General features: G+C 44.7%; 1 protein-coding gene across 2 annotated transcripts in view; it reads left to right on the top strand.

Annotated features, from left to right (window-relative positions):
* Positions 1 to 7,705: 7,705 nt before the first annotated feature.
* PLCD4 (phospholipase C delta 4) overlaps positions 7,706 to 15,514 on the top strand; it is a 49,280-nt gene continuing 41,471 nt past the window's right edge. For both annotated transcript variants that reach the window (XM_048486779.1, XM_048486781.1), the window contains exon 1: positions 7,706 to 7,833. The gene's annotated coding sequence lies outside the window, so the exon portion shown is untranslated. The remainder of the gene's footprint in view (positions 7,834 to 15,514) is intronic.

Below are 15,514 nucleotides of genomic sequence, written 5' to 3' on the forward strand. Positions count from 1 at the left end.
ATGGTGGCAGAGGAATCTTTAAAGGTTAGCTACTGGGCAGCAGCAGTAGTAGTGGAGGATCTTTAGTAGACAACGGCACTAGATAGCTAACCCTGGTTAGTACTGTGCAGAAGAAAGCAATGGTAAACCACTTCTGTCTAACCTATGCTGAGACAATCCAAAATGATCCAAAAACCCTATGATGAGACAATCCAAAAGTGCTCGTGGGCAGGTTGTGCCCCAGGTGCAGTTTCCTCTCCCTCCATCCCTGAGTATGGCTGCGGGGTTCATTTCAGCCTGCCAGTGTAGCTACATATGTAGCTACACAGAACATTTTTTTTAAAAAAAAGAGAAGCATCTCCGTGCGAAGGATTATTTTTGTGGCCTCTAATCGCTGCCTGCACGGAATGCATGTGAACAGGAAATCGGGTTACTTTATCATGACTGCAACCCATTATACATTTGTTGTGCGGAAGGGGCCAAAGAGGACTAGAACCCAGATCTTTTCAGTAAATTCATCCAGGGCCATTTTCAGGTTTTGAGGGAGCTTCTCCCCTCTGCTACCCCTCCCACCAGCCCCCCCACACCCCATCCTTCCCTTACCATCTCCCACCTGTCTCCCACCGGTCTGCCCTCTTGTGAGCTTTTCCACGGCCCATGCTCACTGTTGGCTGCAACCCTTCCCCAGAAGCACTGGGCAGCACATGCAGCTGAGAGCACGGTGTGGGTGAACTGCAGTAAGCTCTGCCAGAGATCCTGGGCCCTGGCAGTGCCCGCAGCTCAGTGTATGTTGATGCTGGCCCTGAGTTCATCGCTAATTCTCTGTCTGCTGCCCTACACTGTACCACACCAACTCTTATAAATCTTCGCAGTTTATTGTTTGAACTTTTTTCCTTAAAAACCATTCCTTTACAGCAAATTTATAATGCAAAAATAATGATGATGACTTTGATCTTTTTAAAAAAATATTTTTATTGACGATTTCAAAAGATATACTTTAAAAAATATCAAATGTATGCATTTAAGAAGCTATCTCCCACCAGTTGGTGAGAGGTCATATAGTATAAATCATGAACGTAATAATCCCACATTTTATTTATTAATGTCTATCACTATCTATTACTATATCCCCCTCCCCACTAAAATATTTAGGAGATGTTATGTTGCTATAGGTTTAAAACAGAACCCCTTTAACAAAAACAGAAAGTAATAATTGCCTATTGGTTTCCTTTTGAAAGCAAACTTCATATAATAGCTGCTCTCTGAAGGATCACATCCAACTTCTCTAGCTGCAGTAAGCCACAGGACGCATTTTCAGATGTAACATAAACTGCACATGGAACATGATGCAGCTTAAGAATTCCTGACTGATCTCTGAGCTAATAATCATGTGCTTCAGCCTAGTTCCATAATCACCTTCATTAAGCCTGCAACAGTTGCAACAGATGCTGAACCTACCAAGCCAGTGTGTTCAACTTGCTTTCCTGTGCTGATGCTTGCAACATATTGCTTACTGTATCTTTCATAACAGGAATATCTGCAAACTATGGACCCCACACCCAGATGGTCAAACATGAAACAACTAGTTCTATCCCCAAATTATCTCTTGCAATCTGAAATCTTGGGACTTATTCATACATATTTTTTAACATTTGAATTAATACCTACTTATACATAAGTCTCGCCCCACCCACACCTCCCCTTCCGTGTTGCTGGCTGTTCAAGTTGGAAAAATCTGAACAGCTGTTTCAGAGTACTTAATCCAAGCAGAATATTATCATGGCGGTAGACGCTGATCCGGTTGTGACAATGTAAATACCCTTGGTATGAGGGAAGCTCATCTCATAGGGTCTTCAGTTTTTGTTGCCATGTAGGTATTCCTGTAAACACCAGTGTCATGTGGTGGTTCAAATCTCCACCTTGCCATGGAAACTTCCTGGATGACCTTGGGCCAATCACACATTCTCAACCTTGACCAAGGCAAGCGTTTGGATGGGAGATCTCCAAGGAATACTAGGGGCACGACATAGAGGCAGATGATGACAAACTAACTCTGACCATCTCTTGCCTTAAAAACCCTACAGGGCTGTTGTAAGTCAGCTGTGACTTGACAACCAAACAAAAATATTCCTGAAAACATACTAAAACAGAAGTGTCTCTGGACCTGGAACCCACCATTGATCTCCAGCATGGGGCCCACCGAGCTAAAACACATGACAGGAAATCATAGGACATAAAAGTAACATGTCAAGAAGAGGCAGAGGAGAGCATTCTACTTCATCAGTATCAAAGCAAAAATAATTGTTTTATTCAGTTATACTCCCTTAATTATATGTAATAAAACAATTTCTTTTCAATTCTTTCTTTGTTTTGCTTTGTGTTTGGTGTGGCCCTCTTCTTCCATATTTTACCAGTATCAAAATCAGAATCTTAGGCAGCAGACCAGATAACCAGGATCAGGAACTCAAACTGCGTACTAAGAGATGTACTACAATGAGGAATGAGTCAGCACTGGCCCCGATTCAGACACACATACCCCTTGCAAAAAGCCTCTTTTACACCCCCTCCTTGCCTGGCAAGACACAGCCACACCAACCACTGCCAGTTGTTCAGTGTGCATGCTTGAGGTACAGAGCCCCCCCATCCATGAAAGACCAGCCTTTTGAGGGATAAAGTGCACCATGTCAAAAGCACATGCACAGAGCATCGGAGGGCTTACTGGAGGGGAGGAAGTGACTATGGCTGTTGATACATAACGTTTCTGCTGCATGGTGGGGGGCAAATGACCTTTGCAGAAAGATTTCTTGTTCAGATGTATTTCTTCAATCCCTGCTTTCACTCTTCATTCTCTCCTTGGCAAGGAAGACCACTTCTAGCACTATTTTAATTTTGCTTTGCCACCAGAGCAGGCAGCTTTGCCGTTGAGCACAGATTTGCTCTGGACCTCTTCCCTCTGCCCACAGCGAGCCTTCCCATTCCCTCGCACTGCCATCCATGCCTTCCCCCTCGTCCCCCTTCCATGTTGCTGGCTGCTTCAAGTGAAAGAAAAGCAGCTCACTTGCCCTCTGCCTTGATAGATCTATATCTCTGCATAATAATAATAATAGAGAGGGCATGGAAATAACAAGCCTCTCTGTCCTCCAGTGGCAGCAGTAACAGTGGTGGAAGGGGAGAGAGAATATTGACTCTAAGACATGGTCCCCTTCTATGGCAGCATGTGGTCCCAGGAACGGCCTTTCTCTTTCTTTTGGGGAGGGGATTGTTTTTAGAACAGTAATATCAATAAAAGTCCAGTTTAAAGACTAAGCCATCAATCTTGACAACTGAATGCAATGAGGTCTGTGCCTTTAAGAATAAGTTGATTGGTGGAATGAAGAGAAAAAGGCTGGGAGAGTTCTCTGCCAAAAAACCCCTACATGCCCAGGAGGGAGTGCCATCACATGTGTAAACCGAGGAGAGTCCACTGTAAGGCTACTGCACAGAAACTCTAGGAGAGCTCACTGCAAGCCTACTGCACAGAAAAGAGTCTCAAGGTAAGCATTCCATGCAGGGGCGGAGCAAGGGGAAACTGCGCCTGGGGCATGCATGTGCCCTGTGCTCCACCACAGCAGCTCCTGCCCCTGCTGGGGAACGCCCCTACCCTACCCCACCCACACCACTGCCACTGCTCAGCCCAGGGCGTCATGCCCACTCTGCCTCGTTGGCACTACATCACTGATTTCATGCGTAATGGGCCTATGGGAGCGATCCTAAGCAGATCTACTGAGAAGCAAGTCCTGTTTTATTCAGCAGGGCTTCTTCTCAGGAAAGTTGCAGCCTCTGTGAGATGATGGGGAACAAAAAGAAGGTAAGAGAAAGCTTTTGGGTGGTATGGATAGGTGTGCATCTGTATCTTCATATGAGAAAAAAGGAATTATCCCCAATGCAGAGTGACCTTGTCTCTCCATTCTGCTGCTTATCTCAGCATGCATGCAAAGAGAGGCAAAAGATGCTCTTTCTCTCCTTGCAGGTGCACCAGTAGCAAGTCCTTCCAAGATCAGCGAAAACAAAAGTCTCTAGAAAGGCTTGTGATACAGCAGATAGGGCTTAATAACTCATGTGAGGGCCACAGCCCTTGTGTCAGCTACCACTGCATTAGAACATACAGGCTGGAGCCTGAGACAGCTAAGCATTTCCTCTGGGTTTCAGCAGACTCCTTAGATTTGTTCCCTCTTTCTGCATCCTGAAGTTAGAACTTAATCAAATTGCACATTACATCACTAATGCAGAAATCAGTCTTCTAGTGATGTGAATTAGAAACCCACTGGAATAACGATAAAATATTGGATCAAGGGGAAAAAATCACACACACACACACACAATGATGCTACAATCACAATGTAAAAGAAAAATTAATTTAGTAAAAAAAAAAGTAAACGTGTTATAGGCTCTGAAGAAATTTGGCAGACCATATCCAACTACTGATTGCATTTTTATCCTGCCCTCCCAAGGACCTTACCTGGTTCTGCCTTCCTCCATATACTATGTCATATTATGTTATGTTATATTATATTACTAGCGGGGCCCGGCCACGCGTTGCTGTGGCAATTGTCCTTCTCATCACAGTCCGCAACCCACACAGATGTCCATGCAGGTCCAATGATCCTCAGCATAGCCTTTTGGGGTGGTCAAATGGAATCCATCTTTCCCTTTTCAATTCACATTGTTATATGGTGGTGTCTTTTTTTTAGTATAAGGTAACCTTTTCCATTCTACAACAGAACTGTCCAGAGTACGAATCCCGCTGTCCATGAGGCTGGTTGACACGAACAGTCCTGGCTTGGGGAAGACAGAACTGGGGCAAGCAAGCTATCCCAGTCAGGCAGCAGAGGCAGGGTGGTGAGGCACTCAAATTGAGGCCAGCTCCCTAGGTTCGTAAAGGGCCATGTACAAAAGAAGCGGAGCCAGTAGTGTTGGTTTGCCCTCACCCCACAGATTTTCTTAGAAGAAAAAGGAAAGATCCAACTCACTTTTAGTAAAAGAGAGGTATGGCGAATATGGGTGAGGAAGTGGGTAAGTGGTGGTTGGACGTGAGGGAGGGCAGATTGAGGTGTGTGAGGATGAACTGGATGTGTATGAGAGTATGTGTGTTGTGTGGTAGCAGTGGGTGAGGCACAGAAAGTGAAAGTTACCTGTGTGTGAGGGGGGGAACCCCACCTGACATCTCACACAGCAAAGTGTATATGTGTTTCACTTCCACTCGTATTACCTACCAGTATTACCTGTTTACTGTTTTCACTGCTCATCTCTGGCCATCTGTGCGAACAGTGTAAGGGCATACCAACCCCTCAGGCCACAGACATGCTGCACGAACATTCTAAGTGTGACAGTTAAACACAGCCAGCTTCATGGCCTGGTGCAACAGGAAAAAGACGTTTTACCTGGCTCAGGTATGGACTTTCGGTGATTTGAAGGTCTGATTACCTGCCTGCATTGGAAAGACATGTTGAACAAAAATTTGAAAGCAATCCATCCAGTGGTTTCGCAGTTAGAGCACGACTCACAAACGGATGGTTTGCTTTTTATATATATAGATTTTATATCATCATCATATATAATTGAATAATCCTAGGTGGTAGCAACAACTCACTCCCACCAATTGCTGCACACGTGCATGATGATTGGCCAACTGGGCCACTCAGGGGCTAGCAGCTCCAGAACTTTTCTCTGCCTTGCAAGGCACTGCAGACGTCTTTATGCCAACCTCTTCCTGCTTCTGGGCCCCAGTGGTGGTAGTCAGGAGGCAGGCAGCGGAGGAGTGCTGCTCTACCCACCACTGGGCCTGGAGGATGAAAAAGTGTGGAGCCCTCGCAGAATGGCTTCTCCTCAGGCTGTCTCCTCAGAGTGTTGCTTGGCTCAGGTGGAGACTGTGAGTAGACTACCTGGAGGTTGGCAACTTAATGGAATCTCTGTGATACAGAGATCAGGTTCCCTGCCAGTTTCTAGGATGTCACATCCCTGCTGAACCTGCTCCCCCAGGTAGAGTCCCCAAATCTCTAGGAATTCCCCAATCTGACCCAGCCTCAAGCATACTGGGTCTTCCGGAATGTTAGTTCTAGTTTTCTAGAGTCCATTGTATTGTTTAGCACAATATATTTTACTGCTAGTTATATTATGCCTGATCATGAGATCCAGAAAACTCTTCATCTAATCCTGCATGCAAGGGTTGTACAGACTTCAGGCTCTACATTCAACCAAATGACAAAAGGTATCTCTTTACCATTCCTTTTTAAGGGAAACAAATAAGGGTATGGAACTGTAATCTCACAAAAAACATGTTTCTGCTAGCCATTCTTCCTAGATTCTCACACTATTATCCTGCTGGAGCCAAAACTTTTTGGGAGGGAGGGAGCAATTAGGGAGCAAATCCCATGTACCAGTTTCCCACTTTAAATTGCATCCCCAGTGGTTGTGTTCTGCAAAAAGCAGACTGTGTGGTTCTGCCCCATCATGTTACGTGGTTACTAAGAACAATTTTGACAGGAACATTATTTAGTTTCATGGACAGACAACAGTAAGAATGGAAGCTTCAGCCTGGGGTTCAGCAAAAACATAGGGTTACTCAAGCATTTATGAACAAAAATAATGTGAGCTTTTAACTTGACACTAACCTTTAATGTAGGGTTCCTCAGAAAACATTCCTACTAATTTGGTTGCCTAGAGATCTGAAGTGGAAAAGAGTGGCAGCTTATTTTGACTGACAGTGGTTCACAGGAATAGCTCTTGGGATGTATGGAACAGTTGGTCACTCTTCATGTTTGTATTGACTCCTTCTTCCAAGCAGTCATGATGGCGTGTAAGGCTTCCCACCCCACTTTTATCCTAACAATGGCCCTGTCTGGTAGATTTGACTGAGAGAAAAACTGCTCCAGAGATGTCCAATGAGTATCATGGCCAAATGGGGATAATCTGCCTCAATCTGATTATCTGATATGCTATTTTCTACTCTAAGCTAGTTCTCTCTCTTATAGATATTTTGGCTTTTTGTTTAAACACAGGTATTAACACTACTATCATTCAAAGGCCCTCTTCCTCAAACCACTATGTTCAAAAATACATTAAATTTAACCTCAAAATTAATGGATCACTGCCTTTTTCAGAGGAAATGAATCTTGACCATTGATTCATTGATTCAAAACAGCTGAGATGAGAACCGCACAATGTCCCCAATCTCTGATGACTGGGAACAGAAGTCAGGATCTCTTGGGCTTATTGTTACCCTGCTACTGGGTAACACCAGACCTAAGAGAAACTAAGAGATATTTTTCATGCCTAGGAATGCTTGACAAGAATGGAATAAAGAAAAGCAGGTTTTTGTACCTCACTTTTCTGTACCTCAAGGAGCCTCAAAGTGACTTACAATCAAAATCCCTTCCTTTCCCATACTTTGTGAGGTTGGTGGGGTTGGAAGAGTTCTGAACAAATCATTGTGGGTGAGAGAAACTGGACTTCAGCATGAAGAAAGCAGGACGGACGGACTGTCACCTCAGGATTAGCTTCAGGACATAAATAAACTGTATGTGCCTGATCAGCTTCTGACTCCTGCATCTCCCTGTCCAAAGCTGATCAGCTTTGCCAGGTGGCTGGATGACAAGTGAGCCTTTGGCTCTGTGCCTTTAAGCAATGCATTGGGTAGGGCTGAGCTCTTGCATGCTCTTTTCCCCCCTTCTCAGTGCAAGCTCAGCGACTGCACCAGAGCAGCTTCGAGTGCCAACAACATGAGGTGGTAGTGCAAAGCAGGAGCTACCATGTCGCCTCAAAAGCCAGAGATGTTCTGAAACAGAACCCTCCATCCCTGGAATTCTCTGTCCATTGGTAAGAGAGCTGCATTGAAAATACTTGGTGCATTTAGAGAATAGAATGACTTTTGCTGCAGTGCTCTCTGAAAGACAGAGAGGGAGAAGGCAGAACAAGCACTTGAAGAAGGATTAGGAGAGGCGGCACTTAATGTCTGGAACGAGAGGGGCTGGGTGGGTCTGAGGCATCTGTGAAAATCTCACTTTTTAGACTGCAAAAGTGAAAGCCTGATTTCAGATGTGCAGGGTTAATTGTGGTTACTCGGTGACAAGGGGAAGGAATTAGGCATGTCTTCAGGGATATTTTCTTAAGATTGTTTTCCAGAATGGAACCACATCACAGAACCCAGATGGGACCTACAAAGACAAATTAAGCTTTGGAAATGGGGAATACATGGTACATATGTGTGCATACATTGTGCTCAGTGTTTGATGGAGCAGGATGATCTGTATTCAAGTACAGGATAGAGAATTGTTTATGTTTGAGGAGTGGCTGTGGTTCAGAAGTAGCGTATCCACTTGGTATGCAGAAAGTCCCAGGTTTGATCAGCAGCATCTCCTGTTAAAGAATCTAGCAATAGGTACTGTCAAAGACCTCTGTTTGAAACTCAGAGCTGCTGCCAGTCAGAATAACCTGCGGTTCTCCAGATGTTCATGGACTACAAATCCCATCAGCTCCTGCCAGCATGGTAGTCCATGAACATCTGGAGAGTTGCAGGTTGCAGACCCCTGGAATAGACAATACTGATTATGATGGACCAGTGATATGATTCACGTGTGTATGCTAGATTTCTGGCTTCAGAAACCAACTAGACAAAGCCAAGCTCAGGCAGTTATGTACCTGAATGCTGAAACAAAATGCTTATACCTGGGCATCAGTTCATCAAAAGGGTTGGCAGTGCAGTTCTAAGAACATTTTCGTGGAAGTAACCTCCATTGAACAGATCTGAATAGGATTCTGAACAGAGCTATTTCGGATTACTCTCTGAAGCAATGAAGTCAGCCTCAAGGGGCACAATTCAATTACTTTCTATTAATTTCACTTGATGATCACAAGGGATAAGGTAACAATGCCTTTGGTAATGTCTAGCTTCTTTTTTCCTCCATTCACATGAACACTTTTGTCCATGTTTTGTGAGTCCTCAGGTGTGGGTAGGTACATTTGTTTGGTTTTCTACAGCAAGAATCTGAACCCACCTCACTGGAATGTTATCTCCAAAAGGGCGATAATTATTTAGGGATTGTAATGCAGAAAAAATTATGAGTGAAAATTTTCATTAAAAAGTTGCATCTGTTTGGGTGGTTGCTCCCAAGCATCATTGCCCTTCTGACTTTTTCCCTACACACAATTTAAAAAAAAAGCTCAATAAAAAAGGAACAGGTTTAAAGGGGAGGGGGAGCAGGAGCTGTGAGAAAATGGAAAAAGGACTGCATTGTCTTTGAGATGTGACATCTGAATGGAGAGGGAAAATCACTCAAGAAGCAAAACCACAAGATTTGAAACTTTGAAAAAGAAATGAATGATGTTCAGGTTCTTTGAAGCAAAGAAACAACTGTGGGCAAGGAAGAAGAGAGAAATACCCTTGTTTTTTATTTGCAAAGTATTATATATCATCTTTCAGATTTCAACTCCGTCCTGTTTGTTTACTGAGAAATAGCCCTCCTCAATTTAGATATGACCTATTTCTCCCTATTGGAAGAAAGGCGGGATAAAAAGGTGGTGGTTTTTTTTTTTTAAAAAAAAGTCTGTTTATTACAGTGTTCATTCTGTGAGATGGGTCATATGACCAATACTTCAACTGCTCAAAAGGTATCCCTGATCCTGAGGGTGAACCACTGTAAAATAGTGTTACTGTAGGATCAGATCTCGAGCCCCTAGAAATCTATAGGAAAGATCAATATTTTGCCTAAAAAGATGATCAATCAGCAAAATAGCTCTGTTGTTTTACCATAGAGAACTTTATGATCTTTACAAAGGAGAAAGGATAACCCTTCGCCACATGGGAAACTGAAATCTTTGCAATACTGATGAGCTTTTGCTCTTTAGAGATCCTTCTTGTTATGGCTAGAGACCCCTGGACAGGCTATTGTATGGCAATAGATGAGTAAAGTCCTATTTTGAAGACTTTCCTGTTAATCTTTGTGTCTTTAGATGTGTCTTTAGATCTTTAGATCATAATCATTCAAATAAGGTGCAAAGACTGTTCTTATCTTTGGAATATCCATGTTATACAGAGAGGTTTTCGGGGGTTTTCCAGCCTGACTAAATATCACTTAAACTATTCACAGCATGTGGCAGGGTTTGGCCTAGATGACATGGTTTCCCATACAAGAAGCATCTTCAGCACTGCCCTCCATTTGTTGGATTTCTGAACACTTATTTTTTATTCTGAAGGGATCACTGTATTAATCTGCTGCAGGGGTCTTGTTGGTACTTTAAAGACAGAAATATTTTTATTCTAGCATAAGCTCTCATGGATTGGAATCTACTTCCTCAGCAGCATGAGCCAAGGCATCATTTGGAAGGCACGCACATTTATTTTAAAAGGTTGCATTTGACCTTCATTTTCCAATTGTGATGATGATCTGCACACATAATGTACACCTGTCATATTACATTACATATTTATACACTAGGCTGAGTAACTGTGTATTTATTTTATGGTACAAACATGCCATATTGTTTCTTTAAGCTTTTAGAAACTTTATAGCTAGCATCCAACATAAACAGCAATTGAACTCTGCACCAATACAGGGTGAACCACTGTAAAATAGTGTTATTGTAGGTACTGCCAGCTTTACAAGTGAAAATGAATTGTTTATCCTGTTTGTTTCAGTTGTCGAGTGGATAGATGTTCCCCAGTCCTGTTTGCCAATCCCTAAATCAGGACTTGAAATGGTGTGTTGTTCACAAACATGGAGAATATACAAGATGGTAGGGAGCTGAATTGTGGCAGCAAATGTTCATATTCACTAGATTACTCACAATGACTACATATATACAAATGCAGGATTCCATATTGCACATACAAATCTATGCTGCACATACTATTTGGACATGTTTTAGGGACCATGCAAGTGTCCATGCTCTCCCTTTTTCCCCTGCCTAAAAGTGTGCTCATAGTACAACTTTTGATCATATGAAATGATGTGAATGTTTTTCCTCTACAACTTACCCTGGAATTAAAGAAAGAAGTGAATCACAAGGCCCTCACTTAGTCAGAAGACTAATATTGCTAACAAGGGAAGGTAGTGCAGATTCACACAGGACTCGGGGAGTTTTGAAGATGAATAAATGGTACATTGGTTGATGGGAAGGAGAGAAGGAAGCAGAGAAAAGCTGTGGATGTAAAGGTTGCTAGGCAGAGGGAAAGGGGAAATCGGGGAGAGGGAGGGGTACAGGGGCGTAACGAGGCAGCCCTGGGAAAACTGTAGCCCTGGGCAAAACCTGAGTTGGATGCCCCCCCCCCCCATGGGCGGCCACTCTACCACGACCAAATTTTTTTTTTGCACCAGGACATTGGTGCCTGCAGGGGGTGCCTTTTTAGACATATAAGCACCAAAATTTCAGCATATCATCAGGAGACTGTCCTTATGCTACTCCCCAAGTTTGGTGAGGTTTGGTTCAAGGAGTCCAAAGTTATGGACTCCCAAAGGGGGTGCCCCATCCCCCATTGTTTCCAATGGGGAGACTAATAGCCAGGAGATGGGGGCTACAGGCTCTTTGAGAGGGGTCCATAACTTTGGCCCCCCCATGAACCAAACTGCACCCCCCGTTAAAGCTGAGAGTGCCATCATCTCCAGATGATACCCTGAAATGTTGGTGCCGATACATCAAAAAATGCACCCCCTGCAGGAACATCCTAGAAATTTGCCCAAGAATCTTTGTTCTGCATTGAGTTTTCTGCATTGCTGTCAATGGGGGTTGCAGGCTGTGGGGGGCACATTTCTGAAGGCACAGTCTCAAAGCTTTCAGGGTCTCATCAGGAGACTGCCCTAATGATACCTCCCAAGTTTGGTGCAGTTTGGTTCAGGGGGGACCCTCAAATCTGTAGCCCCCATCTCCTATTAGCTCCCATTGGAAACAATGGGGGATAGGGGCACCCCCTTTGGGAGTCTATAACTTTGGACTCCCTGAACCAAACCTCACCAAACTTGGGGGGTAGCATAAGGACAGTCTCCTGATGATACGCTGAAATTTTGGTGTCGCTAGCCTAAAAACTGCGCCCCCTGCAGGCCAAAAATGGAAAACCACTAAAATACCCAAAAATGAACCCAGCATTTTGATGCCCCCCCCCACAAGGTGATGCCCTGGGCAGCTGCCCACCTTGCCCAATGGGCATTATGACAGTAGGAGGGGTACAGTGAAAGTTAGCTGCCCTTTGCAAGTCCTTGCAGGTTCTCCTCAGTGAAACTGTGCCAGCTGGGCCACCAGCACAGCCCAACTGAGCCAAAGTTTCCCCAGGTAGAGGTTGCAAAGGTGAGGGAAGAAGGTATTGCTGAAGACAAGGATACAAATAAAGGTAGGGTGGCTGGTAGATGAGAAGGAAACTGAAAAAGAGGAGAAACTGAGGGGGGTTTCATGGAAGGGTTAGAGGAAATCATGGGAGATGAAAAATGAGATGCCCAATCAGAGTCCTTAACTGTCTTCCAGAATGCTTATATTCTGTTATTTATATGATTTAACTAGCGGGGCCTGGCCATGCGTTGCTGTGGCTTATTGTGGTGAAATGGGAAAGGAACAGTAGCAGCAAATCAATTGCAGAGGTCAGCAGTACATAATCATGGAAACGCGCAGGCTGATACTGTGCAATGTCATTGATGTGTGTGACCGCATCCTCCCTCACTTCTCTTCCCTTGTATGGCACCCCTCCCCCTACCTCCCTCCCCTTTCCCTTTGCTAGAGTGGGTGGGTCATATCCAGATGCTGTGCCCCCTCCCTCCCCTCCCTTTCATGCCACCCCTCACTCTCTCTCCTCCCTAACTTCTGTTCCCTTGCGTGCCTCCCCCTCCCTCCCTCCCTCCCATCTCCCTCTGCTAGGGTGGGTGGGTCATATCCAGATGCTGGGCCCGCTCCCTCCCCTTCCTTGCATGCCACCCCTCCCTCACTGTCCCCTCCCTCACTTCTCTTCCCTTGCATGCCTCCCCCTCTGTCCCTTTGCTCTCCCTCCGCTGAATGTGTATGAGAGTAGGTGTGTTATGTGGTAGTAGTGGGTGAGGCACAGAGAGTGAAAGGTACCTGCGTGTGAGGGGGGAACCCCACCTGACGTCTGAAATGGCAATGTGTGTATGTGTTTCACATCCACTCGAGTTATTGCCTATGTACTGTTTTCACTGCTCATATCTGGCCATCTGAGCATGAACATTCTAAGGGTGACAGTTACACACAGGCAGCTTCATGACTTGGTGCGCCAGGAAAAAGATGTTTTACCTGGCTCAGGTGTGTTGTCTGACAGTGGGAGGTATGTAAGAACACAGTCGGGGGAATGAGTAAGGATATGTGAAATTTTCATAGCGTTTGGGCCAGCAGGTGCGGGGTTATTCTCAAAGCAACAAACGCATGGTTCCATTTTTATATATAGAGATGAAACAAATCCAATTGCTTAAAAAAATGTATGATAATCTTCAGAAACCACAATTTTTTTCTGGTACTGTTTGACTGCTTTTCACAGTTGCATCAAACACTAGCAGTGATGTGACTGAACTGATAATCTAACTCACCAAAATCATTTGCTTATTGCTTATTCACCTGCCTTCTGGCTAGGTCCAGGACCACAGATAGCTCCACAGCTGGCATCTTGTTCCAACAGAGGTCAAAGCAAGACTTAGTTCTTATGTATTGGAGCTGGCCTAGAAATTTACAACCAAACACTACCTTCTAGAGTGAGGAATGTTTAGCACTTATGTGGAGGGATTTCTGGTATGTGTGGTTTGATGATTGTGACTTCTGCGGCAGTTGGGGGACAGGTTTTCAGGGGGCATGGGATAAGCAAGAGGCCTAGTTGCTGATCCCAGGGTTCCCCCCCCCCCCCCCACATACACACCAGCAAGACTGCTCCTCTGTGGATATATTTGCTTGTTCTTTTAGGCTTTGCAGGTCTTCCACAACTGCTTTATCTGTGTTCTTAACAATGACAATGTAAGGATCTGGATTGAATGTCTCATCCAGTCTTGTGTCTGGTTCACTGAACAGGGAGATGACAATTAGAGATTAGTGAGGATCTAATATCTACGCTCTGTCAACGTCTTTATTTTCATGTAAAAGTAGGTCCACTATTTCTTTTATACAACATCACTAATCCCCAGCTGCTGTTGGCATTGACAACAGAAAAAGATAAGAAACCTCCCATTTGTGCACAAAGAAAGCAACATAGAGATATCTGAAAGGAGTTACAATTAAACAAAATCTGAGAGGAGGTGAGGGGTGCCTTGCACTCATGCATGAAGCAGTTTTTCTTTCAGCTTGGATAACTTCCAGTGTCAGAGTCTGACTAGGATAAAAATGCTGAAGCAAAATGAGGTAAGGCAGGCTGAGGAAGCCAGAATTCTCTTTACTTGCATGCTCCTGCTTGGCTTCAAAATAGATCTGATCCACTGTTTGGTCAACCCCTGCCCCACCACCCCCTGATACAGGCCATGCCTTTGATCCCCCTGAAAGCATTGTGGCCCACATCCATGAAATATCCTATCAGCCCAAGTCTGCAAGGTGACTGTACCAGGCAATGGCAGCAGGTACTCCATGTCTCTTCCAAGTGCCTACCACAAGCTGCATGATAGGATATGCCAGCCAAATAAGCACAGTGGTTGCACCAGGCTCAAAATCCACCATGGCTCGACCACAGTTTGTCCATGCCTCTGTCAAGTGCATCTACTATGACCAATTCAGGGAGACCTCCAGCCACCACCACCTGGATGTTGGCAAAGGTACATTTTCTAAGGCAGAGGTCTGCAACCTGCAGTTCTCCAGAAGTGCATGGACTACAAATCCCATCAGCTGATGGGAATTATAGTCCATGAACATCTGGAGAGCCACAGGTTGCAGACCCCTATTCTAAGGGAAGCCATGTAATCCAGAAGGTAATAAGGAGACTGAGCGGTTTCCTAAGGAGACCTCCCCATTGGCTCCTTGCAGTCTGTACGGGCGATGATCTGGGGATGGGGGTAGATTGTTTGGGTAGGCTCCCACTGGATGAGTTCAAATTATTTTAGTCCTCATTGATCCCTCCTCCAAATTCTTCCACTTGCAAAGGACTCAGTGTTCATTTATTTTGCTGGTGCTGAAAGAAAGCTTAGAGGCAGAAGCTCACCAGCCTTCTGGTTCCCCCCGCCCTGCACAGCCCACATCTGGAAGCACAGTAAAAGGGGAGCTTGGAGTATGATTTGGACTATGGGTACCCCCCCCCCCCAGTTATCCCTGTCTTCTCCTTTATGCCCTGTGCCTGTCTCCCTCACCAGTGGGACTTAGGCCGACTCTTATATAGGCTTCATCCCCCACCCACCGCATTCATCACAAAGAAAACAGCATCCTGCTATGTGGCTCATCCTTCCACTACTGTGACAAATGACTCGCCTTTTCAAGCCTGTCTGAGTTGTGGATTCAGAAGCAGCCATCTGCCTGAAATTTGATATTCAGGATCCCAGAGTTGAGAAATACCATCTCTGAAAATATGTTTCCCTCAGAAGCCATGGGAGAAAAGAAT

The sequence above is a fragment of the Sphaerodactylus townsendi genome, linkage group LG02 (genome assembly GCF_021028975.2).
Source record: "Sphaerodactylus townsendi isolate TG3544 linkage group LG02, MPM_Stown_v2.3, whole genome shotgun sequence".
Lineage (NCBI taxonomy): Eukaryota > Metazoa > Chordata > Lepidosauria > Squamata > Sphaerodactylidae > Sphaerodactylus > Sphaerodactylus townsendi.